This window comes from Trachemys scripta, chromosome 4 (assembly GCF_013100865.1).
Source record: "Trachemys scripta elegans isolate TJP31775 chromosome 4, CAS_Tse_1.0, whole genome shotgun sequence".
NCBI classification, from domain to species: Eukaryota; Metazoa; Chordata; order Testudines; family Emydidae; genus Trachemys; species Trachemys scripta.
In genome coordinates, this window is record NC_048301.1 from 55546377 (window position 1) to 55564600 (window position 18224).

Here is an 18224-nt window from a genome sequence, read left to right on the forward strand (position 1 = left end):
GCTTAAAAGAGCTGTGTGATAACTTATAACTATGGGCAATATACTAGTCCTAGCCCTTGGAGAGAAAGAAAAGCTCAGATGCAGGCCTTTTAGGCAGTCTGGAGATATCTCAGTGTAGGCAGGGAGTTGTGCAGCCATAAAGTTACCCCGATCAGGGGGGAGTGAGATGGAGGTGACAGCTGGGAACTGGAAGCCTAAAAGTGGTCGCTCTTGGTAAACCACAGAGGAGGAATACAGATGCAGTTGACCTGAAACTGTGACACAGGGTAGGTGAGATCAGAATCAGATGCTTTATCTATATACATATACCTGTATAGTAGCCTTAAGTCACATGAACAACCTCCTCATTCTGGTCTGGTTTTGGCTAGATTTGCTTTCTATTCCCATAATCTCCCGGTGTTGCTTCCACCAACTCAGTCCCACCAGTAACAGTAATGGTGGAAGTGCTATCATCGACAGGGCTTAACTGACATGGTGGTAAAAATGCCTGCACCCAGTTTACACTAAAGCCTCTCAAATTTTCCTCACCTAAACAAGGATAGGGAGTGTGTGATTGGGAGCAAGGGCTTACTGGTGTGTCTGGGAAGGGAGAGATTAAGGTCAGTACTTTTATGGCATTCCCTTGGGGATGAAGAGGCCAGCATTTGTAAATACACGTCAGTAATATGGCAACTGCTGCCAGGTTGTCAGATGCCAAGTTTTGCCAACTGCCTGTTCATTTTTTCCAACTTTAATATTTTGTTTTAAAAGAGCATGGTGGAAAATGAACTGAACAAACATCCTGTGTTGCAACAAGAGAAGTTAAACGGGTCCTTTCTAGAATCTTTCACTGCACCATAATCAGCAAAAATCTATAACTGCCTATCCGACCCAGCTAACCTGGAATAGCCAGAGTTTCAGATCCCAGAGTATCTGTTTCTCATCTCTCAAATGCACGTAGCACCATGGAAACTGATTCTGCTCTCTCTTACCAGTTTAAAGAAGGCAGTGGAGTTATCCCAATGTAAAACAGGAATTAGAATCAGGACCATTGAATCTAATTTTATCCCTTTGGTGTTCCTGCATGTCTTGTAGATGTAAAATCTGAATCTCCTCTCACGTACACAGGAGTAAATCTGGAGTAACTCCAGTGCAGTAGATGTGGATGTGCTGGTATAGAAATGGTGCCCTCAATGTTTATAAAGAGCTTTTGAGATCCTCAGATGAAAGACAGGATGGAAGTGCCAAATGTTATGTTCTGCCAAATGTCCCTCTTGTTTGTATCCTGCAGACAAGCGGTAGTTAAATTGCATCATGCTTAGAAAGTGCAAGGAGCTTGTAAATCTTTTTTTAACCTTTTATTCATAACATTTGAGTTTTATGATTCTAATAATATGTTTCAACTTTTCTCTGCCTGAAGGAGGCTTCAGTAACTCAGTGGTATGCCCAACAAAAGCTTATGCCAGAAAATCAGAGACATGCATCTATAGTATGTAACTGTACATCTAGAGGGGAGAAAGAGTATTTTCTTACCATTGGCACTTAAAGGAGCTATACCTAAATATGGTATCTTAGAAACTGCATCTCGCTTTCTTTTCCCAGCAGAACACCTGCATTTTGCAGCCATGCTTCAGTCCCAAAGATAATGCTCAAGGGAGTTGGTGTTCTACGTGGCAGTCCCCCACCCTCTGGAATTTGATACTGCTTTAGACATTTGAGCGTGGCTATTTCTAGAGCTCAGAATAAGAAATGTATGTTCACATTTTCCAGTAGCTGAAGGTTGGAATCCCTAAGCATTTACAGCCAAATTTTCAAAAGAGGGCACTGATTTTAGGTGCCCAACCATGAGACATCTTGGTCTTGATGTTCTTAGCTTACAGGCTGGACTGACTGAGATCATATTGCCTGCCATTTTGGGATAGCCAGTGCAGTGCCGTTTGTGAATTCACAGTGAACATTCACCTCAGCGCTTCTTGGTTTCAGCTGAGACTGGAAGAAATGCTGAAAAAACAAAATATATATTCTTCTTTTAGCCTTCTGAGTGGAGCTGGTGGAAATCTTGTTTTAACAGAGCATGGTAGAATGTTAACTGAGTGTGTATTCCATGTTACAAGAGAAGCTAAACTGGTCCTCTCGTGGATCTTTAACTGCACCATAATCAACAAAAATCTATAATAGCCTAACCCAGGGATTGGCAACCTTTGGCGCACGGCCTGTCAGGGTAAGCCCCTGGCAGGCCGGGACAGTTTGTTTACCTGCCACGTCCACAGGTTCGGCTGATCACGGCTCCCACTGGCCACGGTTCACTGTTCCAGGCCAATGGGGGCTGCGGGAAGTAGAAGAGGACAAGGGATGTGCTGGTCACTGCCCTGGTGTCCCCTCATAAACAGTCCCCAGGAAACATGGGACCTCTGAATCCAGTTTCACTGATCATGGTACATCTCCCCTATTTAATATAAACATATAAATGATGCCCAGACCCTCACCCTGTGTCCTTTCAGCTAGAGGTTTCAGGCTTGTAGTTGAGTTGCAGTCCTGTCTTTATCACAGACTCAACTGGTTACATAGTCTTTGAGATAGCTTGGTCTCCTCAACAGGTGACCACTTTGGCAGTGACCTAACTCTGTCTCTCTGTCACCTGTCTCAGAGTCTAGCAAACTCTCTCTCTATGGAACTTGCCACATTCCTTGGAACATTGTCCTAGTATGGGGCATTTCTCCTTTATCCACTCCTGCTGTCTCCTAGAGTGAATGCATCTCACTATGGGTATGGAACCCCGGCACCTGCTCTCCTTTGCTGTTGTATCACCCCATGTATTTGAGGGTGTGCCTCCTATGGCTTTCATCCTTTCCCTTAAGGCTTCCCCTGCACACTCCATGTCTAAACATCTTTGTTTAATGTGAGAGCACATTCTTCAAGCAAATGCTCCTGCAGGTGGTGATCCTGCAGACTATTCTGTCAAGAATTAAGGAGTCTGTCAGGTCCCAAAAATTGCATTTTGCAGTCAGCATGCATAAGGCAGTAACATAGGGGTTTATCCCCTCCTTTTTGGATTGGTCACTAGTGAAAACCCTGTATCAGTCCAAAATTTTGTTCTACTTTGAGAAACAATAGGTCCGCAGGTCTTCTAGGATAGCTGGCAGTGGTGAGCTTCAGAGTGCTGCAGTCCTCTCCGCCTTGTTCCCCAATAAGATAAAATAAGAGTTTTATTTTCCTATTGTATCTTCCCCTTGCATGGCCAGACCTGTGAACAGCTCAAACTCCTCATTCCACCAGATCCGTCGCTGGACTAGGTTTGTGTCTGCAAAATCTAGGGCACTGGAGGCCTTCAGATTGTGTTCCCTGTCTCAATGCTGACAGGTGCTGTACATCTAGGATGACCAGATGAGAGGAAGAAAATATCGGGACACATGGGGGGGGGGAGGGGCGAAGGTCCGCCGGCAGAACAAAAAAAAGAAGCCGAGTGCTACCGGCGGAGCAAAACAAAAAAACGGTGGAGCAAAATATTGGGACAAATTGCGTCCCAACCAAAGATCAGTCGGGACACAGGACAAACATCTAAATATCGGGACGTCTGGTCACCGTATGTACGTCCGAGAGCTCACAGCTCCAACGCTGCCACCATGTTCCATTAGCAAAGAGTGAGGCTCAGCACAGATTAAGTTGAACAAGTGGAACTTTATTAAACCTTGCAGACTGCTCTGTCCATGTGGTTGCATTGTTTCCAGCCTAACTCCCTGAGTTCCCTTTTCCACTGGTCTTCACCACCATCAATAATAATCTCTCCAGATAACATGGGCTCTTTGAGTCCAGTTCACTGATCAGGATACTGTACCCTCATATTAAACAGCCCCTAGGAACAAACTCAGGAATTATCTGACTTTTCTTTCTGTAATTAATCACTAAGATTTTGTATCTATTTGAACATTTTCTTTTTCCTGTCCAAGTAAAGTCCCCCTTTATGTTGTGAGCGAGTGTTTGTGGTGTTAACAGTATTTATCCAGTCCCACGAAAGGCTGGAGACTGTAGAGCATAGGGCAGAATGATAATCTGGTGGTTAGGGTGCTGGCCTGGAACTTGAGACCAGGATTCAATGATTTGCTCTGCTATCATCTTCCATCTTACCCTCAGGCTAGTGCTTCAGTTCCTTGTGTCTAAAATGAAGTTGGTATTTCCTTACCTCACAGGGGTGCTGTAAAGATAAATACACTAAAGATTGTGAGGCATTTAGATACTATGGTAATGAGAACCATATAAGTACCTGATATTGCAAGATATATAGCCCCTAGTGTTTGGAACATATCCATTGCTTTTTCACCATGATCTCTCCCCTCCAAGTGTGCTACCAAAGCATTTGGAGCACTGCAGCACTCAGAATGACTCTCTGGAGGGAACTACTCATTGTTGATTAAAAATATACCCATCAAGAACCAGAGCCCCCTTCACCCCCTTTCAGAATATCATAGCCATTTCTCTGGAAGCTTTTCAGACTAGCAGAAAGCTGTGTAGAATGTAGGTAGTGCTCCAGCTGTCCATTATTAACATCTGTTGAATCAGACAGGAGCCAGGAAAAACTTAGGGCTGGATTGTAGGTGCTCTTGCGTGGGTGAGGAAGGGGAGGGAGAGGGCAAACTGAGTGCAGGAGGCAGCCAGCATGTATTTGGGTCTTGTTTTTATTTTGAGATCCCTGAATTCAAGGCAGAAGCAAAAGGCTAGTGCAACATGAGCTTCTCTACACTCTAAAGAGTCTATGGCTGTGGGGAGTTGAGGACATGGCCAGGGTCTCATCCCATCCCCTCCCTCTGTACTTGCCAGGCAGCTACTTTGTTGGATATCATACTGCGCTGTTATAAAGGGTGTAGTAACTGTTGTTCCTTGCTGTGTTTCCCCAGGCAGAATGTCTCCAGCAACTTTCCTCCTCTTCCAATTGGCTGTAGTTGTAATAGCCATAAATTGGCCCTTAATATAACAAGACAATTGCTCTCCTTTAGAAATTGCTCTGAGTCTCAGCTCTGACATCTGTGGAAAGACACTATAGCCACTTACTGACTTGTCACATGATTATGAGAAACTAGCATGAAAGCTCTGTGTAGAGCCCTAAATGTTTCTTGTGTTCATACTAGAATAGTATGTATGTAAGTGTGAAGTCTGTAGCCTTTTATCTCAAAAATTATACAGAGGAGCAGTGGCAGAATGTTATCAGGCTGGCTGAATCTGTTCAACTGAAGTTGCCATCTGTCATTGTAATGTCATGTTATCCAATTAAAACAATGTGGCTGGATTGTGGTATTTGGAATAGTATTATTGGCCAGATTGTTCATGGTTCCACAAAGTCTGCAATTCCTGCTGATTGCCTCTGCACCTGCTAATTCAGGCAGAGTTAAGAAACTGAAGGTTTCTAATTTGTTAATTGTCTGTTGTCCATGAGCTAGTCCTGAACTCAACAAACATCTCTGCATTTTAAACCCTGGCAAATTTTATACATGAATAATTTCTCCGTCTCATGAGGAAATGCATAAACTGAGATATGAGACAATGTGCTGCAAAGATTCTGTATTCATATGGTACCAGGCTAGTAAGAGTGTCAAACAATCAGGATGGATAAAAATGATATTTATGTAAATTTAAAAACATGATTTTTAATTTTAAACATTTTAAAATTTAAATCAGAATACTTAAATATTGTTGTTTCTTTACTTTCAGCACATTTGATAGTCTTCAACTGGAAGTGTGGATGTTTTGTACTTGTGTCTTTAGTTCCTTAATTGTTAGTAAAATTTCAGATTTTATATAGAAAAAAAAATCACTACTAAAAAGTTTCACACTTAAAATACTCATCAATGATTAAGAAGACACATCCAGGCTCTCATTAATATCCTTAGTGTAAGATCAACACAAATATTCAGCCCAGCTTTAAATTAATCTCCATTTTTGCTTCCTGTTTTGGAAGGGGCATATATTGGCAAGTGCAAAATGGAGGTCAGCATTTTAAAAATCTGTATGTAAGAATATAATCTTCCATTGGCTGGGGGAATTAACATGATGGCAAAACCTATTTAGTAATCTCTGAATTACAATATCGAGAGTCTGAGGGAAACATATTAATCGAAGACTCCAGGATTTTAGATCTGTTGAAGACCTCTTTATTTTACCTGAAATAAACCTTTTAGTTTGATAATTACTGGTCATATATATGTATTGGACAACATGTATGTTAAAATATCTTTGATATATTTGGGCATTTTATTTTAGTCATTGTTTGTTAGAGATTTAGCTAACAAAGTAAATACATTAGAACATTGTGTTGAATTTGATTTCTTAGCTGGACATCTGGGCCCTTAGGAACCATGAAAACCCAGGGGTGATAAAAGAGCTGCAGTTCTAACAGCAGCTATAGAGCCCATTCATGCTGTAATTAAAGCTCTCTTTGGCTACTGTCAGGTTTCTACTGCAATATAATAGCCGTCTTTAGATCCAACATGGTCTCTCAGCCTAGTCCTTGTGTACTGTATCTCCATTTTTAACATGTAAACAGTTCTTTTGATGATTTCTTGTTGCTTAAGTCCCCTCAAAATAGCTTCAATGAGGTCTCTGGCCAATTTCCTAATGTCCTGCTTGCCTTTTATACATTTGAACTCCCAACTCTAGTCTAATTCCTCTTGCTTGGCTAATAAGTAGAGTATCCAAAAAGCTCATGAATTTGCCACTGATAAGGACTGCATGCTCAGTGGCTTCCTATAAAATATATGAAAATGGTTCTTTGACAAGCAAAAGGGAATCGCGGGTTAATGGAGAGTGGCAAAAATGCTACATGATCTTTTGAAGACCAGATCCGCAACTGATGTAAATCAGTGTAGTTCCATTGACTTCAGTGGAGCTGTACTGATTTACACCAGCTGAAGAGCTAGCTCAAAACCTTTATGGGAAACCCTAATTCCATCACTTGGCAGGAAGTTTGAATTACTGTGCCGCTGATCCTTTCAGCAAAGCGAAGTTTACCTGTTAGCTCAATTTCTCCCTCTTACCATGGGAAGATGTAATTACTACCAGGTAACTAATCCATACTCAGAGATATTAGACAGTGGTTGTATTGTTATGAGTAGGTCGCAGAAGGGAAACTGTGGGAAGCAAGTTGTTTTCTGGATCATAGGAAGGTGGCAAGAATGGTCACTCATCATGGATTTATGACTAAATTATTCACCTCACTAGTAACTCATTCTTTAGGATGTTGTTGTTGGGTGTGTTTTTGATGTTTTAAAACATATTTGTATACAGCGTTGCTGACTCTTGTTTTTAATCACAAGTCTCATAATATTTGGTATTTAGCAAAAAGCCCCAGCTCCTGAAGCTAGGTGATTGTAAGAATCCCAGTTTTCATTTTAAATCAAAAAAGTAAGTTTCCAGCTCTTGTGGATCCAGAGAAAAGCTTGAAAACACAGCTATAAAGGCTCAAAAACCAGAAGGCATGAACCAGAACCCCATGCTTGTTTTTTTACCTGTCTTGATTTGTAAGCCAATCTTGTGGCCTATGGGGGCCTGACTCATGATTTTTGAATGCTTAGGGTTAGCAGTACTGAATATATGAGGGCTAAAGAAGGTGTTCTAGACTCAACAAATTCAAGATTCTACCCAGCTCTCCACTCTCACCACGGTCAAGGAGATTAAGCCTATTCCTTAGGCCCACGGTATTCTGGAATGTATCACAGTCCTAGAATCAAAGGGTCTGTGGAGCACTGTAAGCAAGTAGAAGAGTTTGTTTCTTGCTGCTGAAGAATGGAGATCCTTCTAATTTACACCACTGTGAGATCAAAATCAGTCCCATTGTCTGCAGAAGCAAGGTTAGTTTGATACTCATTTCAGTTTTCACCAAAACCAAATTTGTGGTTCCCATAAGTTTTCCATAAGTGCTTAAAACAGAAAATGAGATGAGGCTGGAAGCTGTATTTGACTTACTGAGGGGAAAACAATATTCACTGCAAGTGTGGCTCGCTTACAAATCCATATGAAAACCCTGAAGAAAATCATTCCAACGGTGTTGATACTGTACAAGAAATACCGTAAGCTGTTTAAGCCTTTCCAAGTACCAAATCCTTGAAGTACACCAGCAAGGGGATCACGTTCTCCAGAGTTTTAGGGAGATCATGTTATATAGTTTAAGATGACTTAAAAAGGAATGAAAACTATTTTTGTTTCTTATTTAAGCAGCTTAAAATCTTCTGTGAACAGTGTTTAGGGCAGTGGTTCCCAAACTTGTTCCGCCGCTTGTGCAGCTTTCCCTGGCGGGCTGGGCCAGTTTGTGTACCTGCCGCGTCTGCAGGTTCGGCCGATCGCGGCTTCCAGTGGCCGCAGTTCACTACTCCAGGCCAATGGGAGCTGCTGGAAGCGGCGGAACAAGTTTGGGAACCACTGGTTTAGGGTTCTTGTTCTCTTCAGAAACTTTCAGTATGGAAAAATATAAACCCAATCAGCCAGTAGCATATATTTTTTCCCCAAAGCTAGGGTTGCTAAGCCTCCAGGATTGTCCTGGAGTCTCCTGGAATTAAAAAATAATCTTTAATTAAAGATTATGATGTGTCATTCCTCCCGGAATACGACCAACCAAAATTGGCAACCCTAATAGGAGCAAGCCGTAGTAAATATATATAAACTATAGTTCTACTTCACTCTTTTAAAACCTAACCTTACAGTAAGAACTGCAGAATTCTAACATTATGATCTAAGCATCCTGACATGATAAAAGCTAAAACAATAAGCAATAACACCAAAGACCCTTCTATTTAAAAAAAAACAAAAACACAGCTCAACTGCAGATAAGGGCTTTTTTAAAAAAGCAGGCCTATTGCTGCTGATGACAATTGCACTCTCCCAAGCCCACCTCCACTGCTATTTATAGAGCTGCTGCTGAAAGACTCCATTTCAGCTTTAATAGGCCAATTTCAGTAACAACATACGGGTCTTTCTTTATGCAGGGAAAAAATTCACTCCTAATGGTGCACTTACAAATATTGTCTTCTTGGTCCCCCCCAAAATTTGCAGAATAGCAGCATCACAGCTGTACTTTTAAAGGAATTGCTTTCTGTGGGTGCATTTGCAGTTTAGCATTTGATAGGTTTAAGGGGAAAATAAAAATTGAAAGAATAATTTCACAGTACTAAACATTTTTTCCTCCAAGGTAGATGTGATTTATTCTGTACCTGTATTTATCCTGATCTGTAGTGTAAGCTAGCCCTCCTTCTACCTTCTCCCTTTCTAAAACTGCATCTAGAATCCATACCCCAGGTACAAGCTTCAGACCTCCATAATAGACTAAATTAGCATCCCAACTCTGAACACACTCAAACCTGGGGGGTCAAAATTCAGATCTTAAAGTTCAGGGTCATTCAGATTCCTTGTTCAAATTCAGCACACAAGAAAAAAGAGAGAGAGAGACAGAAATACTTAAAATGCAAACTTGGATCCAAACCTGAATCTAGAATTCAGAGCTGGGCTTTTGGCTCAAGCTCTAGAACCAACAAGATGGAAACCACTTCTCCATCCGGAAAATTTACATTTCCAACACTTCACCTTTATTACTACAGTCCCTGCTTATTGTCAGGCCCTCTTGTTATAATTTAACAGTAATTTGCATTGTTGTAACTACAGCTTTCGGAAACTTTCATTACAAATTCCAGACCCCTGTGAAACGTGCTTTGGTTTTTGGTTTTGTCAGAAACTCAAAATTCAGCTAAAGTTTACAAATCTTTAGAGCAAAATGTGGTCAAAGTTTCAAGTGAACCTGGACCTCTTTATGGATTTTCATTGAAACCACATAAATCTATGTGAAAGACAATAGTTTTTGGCTGTGTTTTGCTTTGAGGGCTGAGTTTATTTAAATTCAAAATTTGAAATGAAACCCAGGGAGTGGAAGTCTGTGTGAACTGACACTCAAAAAAAGTGGGTCCTTGAACCACTGTGAACTGGAATGGCTGGATTCCATGCAACTCTCACAGTAACAAGAGTGTTTTTGTTGCATATGAATGATGTAGATCCAGCATGGTCAAAACACTGGGAAGAGGACCCAGAGTCAGGTAATGGGCTTCCATTTCCTGCACTGTGACTGACTTGCTTAGTAATTTTTGGACAAGTCACTACTCCTCCTCCTGCCTAAGTTATATTCATCTTCGTAAAAATGATACCTATCCATCTTTGTCAGCACTTCGAGATCAGTGGATGAACAGTTATCTCAGTGATATGCATTATTAACTATTTAAGTTTAAAATTAAATTACATTGTACTGAACTGCAATACAGTGTATACAATTAGGAGGAACTGTTGATCTCTATATTTATAGCACATGGACAGAGGTCTCCTCTGTACTTTAATTCATAAAGCTCACACTGACAGTAGCATGTGGAAGTCACAGATGAATTCTGCTGTTGCTCTTAATGAATTTTTAATGTCAGTCAAAAATAATGGAACTTCAGTGATATGAATAACTGACCAGATCTTAAATTCTTTCCACGTTGATATTAAGTATTGTATATCATGGGTCCTACCCATGTCTATCACAACATGTAGTGTACCTCATCCAGTGCTCCAAATACCCCAGTAACAACCATGTGGGTGAAATGAGACAATCACTATGCTCTCAAATGAACTTACACAGGAAAATGATAGACAAAAGAAAACACATCACCTGTGCGTGAACACTTTTCACAAAGCACTTTATATCTGACCTATCAGTCCTCATCCTCAAAGGAAACCTGTACAACAGACGAGCCTGGGAGCTTAAATTAATAACTTTGCTAGACACTAAAAATCATGGTCTAAATAAAGACACTGGATTTATGGCTAATTTACAACAATGTTACTCACTGACCCCATCCCTTTTTGTGCTATGACTACAGGGGTGTTAATGGGCTATTTCACCTTGAATGATCCCATACAATATGTGCTAACTACTTATATTAAACTTTCTTTTGACCTTGTGTGTAGCGGAGACACTCTGAGTACCTTTCCCAGACCTGAGGAAGAGCGCTGTAGCTTGAAAGCTTTTCTCTCTCACCAACAGAAGTTGGTCCAATAAAAGGTATTACCTCACCCACCTTGCCTCTATAAAAAAGGTTGACATTTTTGTTGTCAATTTACTCTGATGTACATATTCCTTTACAGCAACTGAAAACAGTGTTACTAAAATGAATTAATCTACTTTGCATGCCCATTTCATGCAGCAATTACAAGCAAATATATCTGAACAAAGTCATTGAGCCAAATCTCTAGCAGTGTTACAACAGATTTGCACTGCACCATTGACACCAAGCTGTCATAGAGACAACTTAACAGGCGAGGGGACGATAACCCCTGTGTAGTGGGATCTTTGGTTGCTGTAAAGCTGCTGTAGCATCCTCTACATTGCTCGGTAGGTGATGTTGCAAAATGGTCTAGCTTTATCAATGCCAGATTGGTTCTTAATAAAATAGACAGGACTCAGAGGCAGTGGGCCAAATTCAGAGATGAGTCTAAAATTAGTCTGTTACACTTTCTTCTGTTGCCCTCAATCTGTAAGTCTTACCAACACAGACTTCTCCTATTCTCCCTTACATTTATTTGGTAATCTTAGACTTACTGACTTGGATTTATGGGACTCACCCTGTAACAGGGCACACTCACCTCTCGTGAGTGCCCCCTTCGCCAAGTGCACACGCCTGCACGCGCACACACACGCTCTCTCTCTGATTGTCCCTCCTCTGAGGTAGAGCAGCACCCCAGGGCTCCCTCCCTGGAGACAATATCTTCACCCTGTTGGGGCTTCCTGGCTACAAGCTCTCCAGCTGGGCCACTGTACTTTAGTTCCCCCTCTGGGGTGCCTCACTGTCCAGGCCACTTCCCCCTAGTAGTTAATTGGGAGGGAGGGGGACTCAGGCTCACCCACTACTCCAGATCCCAGCCCAGGGACCCTGTCTACCACAGCCATTTTCTGTGTCCCTTTAACAATGTTGCACAGCTTCTCTAATTCCTTGTCCCACTTCCTCACGGCCCTACACTGTCTTCACCCTTACCTATGGGCCTTGTCATTATGGAATCCCAGCAACCAGTTCAAGGCTTCTTCTGCCTCTCCACAGCTTCTGGCAGCACTGCCTTGTCCGGGGTTCTATAGCTCTGTCAGCCAGTCACATGCCAGCCACACTCCTACAGCTCCAGCAGGAAACTGAACTCCCTCTGGCCCTGCAGCTCTTCTTATACTAGGCTGCTGGACCCTGATTGGTTGTGTCCCACACAGCCACTCTAGGCAGCTCTCCACTGCCCTTTTTGGGGGGCGGGGTGTGGCAGGGCCACGAGGCCTCCAACAGGAGGCCTCAGAGGGTCTGGTATACCACATCCCACACCCATTTGCCAATGTGGAAGTTAAACACACACTCCCTTAAACATCACTTCTGAATGTGGCCTGCTGTTTGTAGTTCTCATCCAGCAAAACACTTAAGCACATGCCTGACTTTCAGCAGGTAAAGTTGTGTAATAGTCTTGGGGCTTGTCTCCACAGCAACGCTGTAAATTAATCTGAACTAACTAAAGCTGTAAATTTTAAGTTATTTAGTTAAACTGCATTAAAACCCTATCTGATCCTCTCATTCATAATTAAAGTAAACTGAATCAAGTGAGTGGCCCCATCCAGACAAGCCCTAAAATAATGTAACTTCTACACCAGGGGACCATAAGGGAGAGGACTGCACTAGGTAAAGCAATTATTAAGAAGTTATAATGTGTAAGTGAAAGTCAGGGCCCCATGAGCTTTGCGATTCTGTAGCCACAGAATTATGCTCCAGATTCCAAGCTATCTTTTTTTTTTTTAATTAAGTTTTTATCTCTTACAACTGCAAAGAAAACCCCTTTGAAACAGAAACAGCATGCAACCAATGCAGTGATATCTACTTGAGTCTATAGGACCCCTGAAACAATAACTTCAATTTTTCTCAACGGGGTGTGAACTCTAAAATAGAATGGTGCAAATTTCAGTATTCAAACTAGGATAAGTCACATGTATACAAGCTCTACTTTATACTAGTGTAGCACATCTGCAGTGGAGATTTACATAAGGCCAGATCTATACCAAAAATAATTGCCATTATAGCCGTGTTGGTTAGGGATATGATATTTTTTCCCCAATATTTCTATACTTGCCAGATTCCTAGTATAGATGCACTACTATACCAGCATGAAAGGGCTTTTGCCATTATAGCTTATTTCACTTGCCAAATCAATATAAGCTATATTGCCAAAAGCAACTTTTTTGCTGGTATAAACAGTAAGAGGTTTTGCCGATATAGTTACACTGGTACAGCTATACTGACAAACCTTTTCTAGTGTAGAGCTGGCTGCCCTGAGTGTAGCTAGGCCACTGCAAACATCTTTAATATAAACAAGCCTTAATATATATTGCCCCAATAACAGAACCAGTATAACACGATTCAAGTTAACATATCATTATTAGTCTGTTACTGAAACTTGCATTACATATTACTCCAAAATGGTAACATATCAGTTTTCAATTAAGTTGCCTCTTTTTATGTTGCAGTCCTTTCCCTGACTAACAGCATAAATACAGTAGCTCAGTGCCAGATTTCACTAGTAGGCGCCACCCGAAATAGAATTAAAACACCACAAATTGAGAAACTTTAGCAGAATTTAATCGTAAACTCTATCCCAATAAGTATTTCCTTTCCATCGCTCATGTTGTCACTTAAGCATGTTGCTTATGCAGCCTTTCCCTTAAATGAGGTACAGTACTGTGACAACATTCAAAATGTATGCAGTGGTGTTGTGACTGTGCTGGTCCTAGGATATTAGAGAAACAAGGTGGGTGAGGTAATTTCTTTTATTAAACCAACTTCTGCTGGACAGTGAGAGAGCCAACCTTTCAAGCTAACACGGAGCAGAAGAAAAGCTCTGTGTAATCTCAAAAGCTTGTCTCTATCACCAACAGAGGTTGGTTTAATAAAAGATATTACCACACCCACCTCTCTAACAGTCAAATGAAAAGTTGCTTCAAGATTTAGCGTGTATGGGAAATTTTCTTTGCATTTCTTTAAGATTATATGATTTCCCAACACAATTAGTTCAAAAGTATCTGGAGCTCTCAAATGTAAGGTTATTGACAACTATTGCTGTTGACTTCTGATGGGACACCAGACTCAACCTGAAATGGATCTTTAACAAGGTCTGAAAAAGTCAAACTTAATTATTTCATTTCTGCACAGCTCTCCATTTTCTGAGTCTACTCAAGACTAGAATGGGAACTACCACAAATAATCTGCTTCACATCCCATAGTGCCTCCATCTCAAAGCAATAGATGAAAAATTAATGAATTAAGCCTTGCAACTCCCTTTGAGGTAAGGAAACCTTATTATTCTCATTATAGTCCAAAGTCACATGGGAAGTCTGTGGTAGAAACAGGGATTGGACCCAGATCTCCAAACTCCTATTTCTGCATTTTAACCCCAAGACTGTCCTTTTCTCAAGAAACTTCTAGCCCACTTTTGAAGACCACTGAGGTTTGGATATTTTATAGAAGATTAAATAAATCTTGAAACAATTAATTTATCTGAATGTAGCTGAGAAAACTTAGGAAAAGAAAGACATATTTCTTGAATTCTACATAGTAAAGTTAATTCAGAAATCAACCAGAATAGAATATTGCTATTGATAGAATTTATAGCACAACATAACCATAGGGTAGACTAGTATGATGTATAGACGGCGGAACCAAAACAAGCAGGTATGGTGCATCTTCCGTGGAAGAGAAATATCAAGCACAAACAACAAAGAAACCATACTCCCTAAAGCTTGCAGTGGCTTCTGGTTGGAGAAATGGTGTTTACCACACCAGTTTTCATGAGCTGTAAGCCTGATACGCATTTGGAAACCTAGCTATTTTTTTTTCTGCCATGATGTAATAAAGATATGTATGCTTATGGAAAATAACACTATTGTACAGCCAATAAACATCTGGCACGAAGAGTCTGAGTATCTTCTTCATTTCTTGCTGAACGATGCTAAACTCACTATTGTAGTCCAATATTAAAGTTTCACTGTTCCCACATTGAGCTATTCGTGTTGTAACAAAGCTAAGTGAATAATCGCGGGTGGGGGATTTATTTGATCGGACAAAAATTGAAATTTGGTGTGTGGAGAGAGAGGAATTCTCACTGAAACAAAAAATGTGAAAAAAAATTCATTTGTGGTTGAACAAAATGTTTTGGGTTTTTTTACATGAAAGTATTTTGTTTGTGTAGTTTCATTTAGTTTTGGGGTGTTTTTTACTTATTCACCTTTAATAAATCTAGCTTCATTTCAAAACAAAATATCTTTACAAAACTAAAAGTTGAAATGTCTTGTTTCAAAAATGTCAGAACTAAACGTTTTGACTTTTTAAACAAATTTTTTTTTTCCAGTCAAACCTATTTGCTGAATTCAGCCTGAATTAATGAATAGTTTCAGTCAATCCAAAACTGCATTTTTTGGTGACTAAACTATTAGGTCAAAAAAAATCACACACCTTTACACTGTAAAGTACAGGATATTCTCCTTATGGTAAAACATGGTAGAAATGACCAGTGTTCTGCCTCCAGTCATTAATCATGCTGAATCTCGTAATCAAGCAGCGAGGCCACCTAAGTTATTCTCCTTGTAACTTTACTGCTGTCCTGTGAAATACTAATTTAATCCCTGTTTTATCCTGTTTGATTGTCTTCTGTTGATTCTTTCATTGTTAGTTACTTCTAATGTTTTGGTGTTGCGTTCTGTTGTAATCTTGTGTTGTTTCTTTATACTCTAAATCTCAAGCAAAGATCTTTTAAAAATTTTGTATTGCATCATATTCTTTCCACGCTTTGCACTCCATTGGGATTATTTGTGAAAGCAATGGTATAATTGTGTCACTAGATGGAGCCTGAAGCCTCTGCCCTTTTGGGTACCGCACATTCATTTGCTGTCACTTTGGGAGGGAGTTCCTCAGCCATTTCAGTCCCGTAGCTAGGCAACTTCTAAACCATTTGAGGTAAAGCTGGTTGTATAATCTGTTGTATGTTATAAGAAGTATTAGAAGCTTTTTCTGCATATTGAGTCATGTTTGCTGTGTGACTGAAGTTGGATTATGATCAAAGAAAAAAGTATAAAGACTTTCCACATGTGGGTCCATAATGTAGCTTGTACAGTAAATTGCTGCATGTTTGACTGTTCTTATATTCTACCAGGAAAACAGATAGATTTCTCCCAGCAATCAATTTTATATTATAGTCTAGCAGTGGACATGAATTGAAGCCGGATATAGAGTCAGGACTGGCTCAAGGGCAGTGCTGAAACAAGGTTCCAGTGACAGGCCATGGGTCAGAACTGGGGTCAGAGTCTGTAGACAAGCCAAATTAGGATGGTAGTCAGAGTCCGGATGCAGGTTAAAGGTCGAAGCCGGTTGGAGTCAGTGCAAAGGTGTGTAGGTCAGGAGGCGGTTGCAGGGCTCAAGCATGTCAGGAGCAAGGCTGGAGCAATGTCAAAATATGGTGTGGACCAGGCTGAAGCAGCCTGGAACAAGGCTAGGGTAGGAACAGGAACAAGATCAAGAGCAGGCTGGACATCTCGCGAAGCTGTAACACCGTAAGGCAGCAGGAGGATTCCTAGCTGAGTAGTACTGTTGCCCAAACAAACTTGTGGCTCTGGCGGTCAGGGTGAAATACTTATGCCTGTGGGTCATATTACCCAGACGCTGCCCAGGGATAGACTACTGCAGCGTGCCTGAGAGATGAGTCACTGCAGGCTCCACGGGAGATGTGAGTCACTGTAGCTGAGTGAGCAGCCCTGGTCCAGCTGCAGGTTTGCCTCACAGCTGTAAAGAGTGGGCCTCCAGTTTGTACCTCCTCCAGGAAACTCGGGTCTTCTGAAGTTTCAATCTTCCTGAAAAGTGGGGGTGATGACCTACACTGCAAGGGAATAAAGAACAACAGTATGAAAAATACAGAACAAAGCTTATTTTTAAGGCATCCCACAATCATAAAATCATAGGATTACAAGGGATCACAAGGATCATCTAGTCTAACCCCCTGCCAAGATGCAGGATTTGTTGTGTCTAAACCATCCAAGGCAGATGGCTTTCCAGCCTCCTTTTAAAAACCTCCAGTAAAGGAGTTTCCACAACCTCCCTAGGCAGTCTGTTCCATTGTCCTACTGTTAGGAAGCTTACAGATCTTACAGTTAGGAAGCTTTTTCTGAGACTTAATCTAAATCGGCTGTGCTGTAGTTTGAACCCATTGCGTTTTGTCCTGCCCTCTGTGGCAAGAGAGAACAACTCTTCTCCATCTTTTTTATGGCAGTCTTTCAAGTATCTGAAGACTGCTATCATATCCCCCCTTCATCTCCCCTTTTCCAAACTAAACATACCCAGTTCCTTCAGCCTTTGCTCATATGGCTTACGTTCCATTCCTTTGATCATCTTTGATGCTTGCCTATGGATCCTTTCCAGTTTCTCCACATCCTTTCTATACATTGGTGAGCAAAATTGGATACAGTACTTCAGCTGAGGCCTAACCAGCGCCGAGTAGAGTGGTACTATTATCTCCCATGACTTGCATGCTCTGCCTCTGTTAATGCAACCTAAAATTGCATTTTTAATTTTTTTTTTTTTTTTTTTTTGCAACATCATCGCATTGCTGACTCATGTTGAGGTTGTGATCCACCACAACTCCCAGATACTTTTCGGTTGTGCTGCTGCAAAACCAGTTATCCCCCATTCTGTGTGCATTTGGTTTTTCTTCCTATGTGTAGCACCTTACATTTGTGTTAGTTGTGTTAGTAGTACCTGGTAGTTCCCAGTAATGGTGATGTGAGGTTTGGGGTTGTATTTTTATGGAAAAAGATTGCAGAAACCAGGCTTGTTGATTCAAAGAACCAATGTATTAGGCAACAGAAACTGTATTAGATGATAAAAAAGCCATGTAACCAGGCAACAATTTTCATGACAGGATTAAGACAAAAACAGATAGGGCCTGCCTCTGGGGAGGAGCTTCTGTTGACCTGGAAACAGATGCACTGATTCTCACAGCTCTTTTATAGTCTTTGACCTCTCCCAGTATCTCATCAACATTGCTTCACTGAAAGACAAAAAACAGATTAACACCTGATGTGGGTGTGGGGGAGGATGTTCTGCAGAAATGTCCTTCTAAATCCTCCTCAGTGTGCATGAACCTCCTTGGAACAGGACTTTGGGCTGGATGGAATC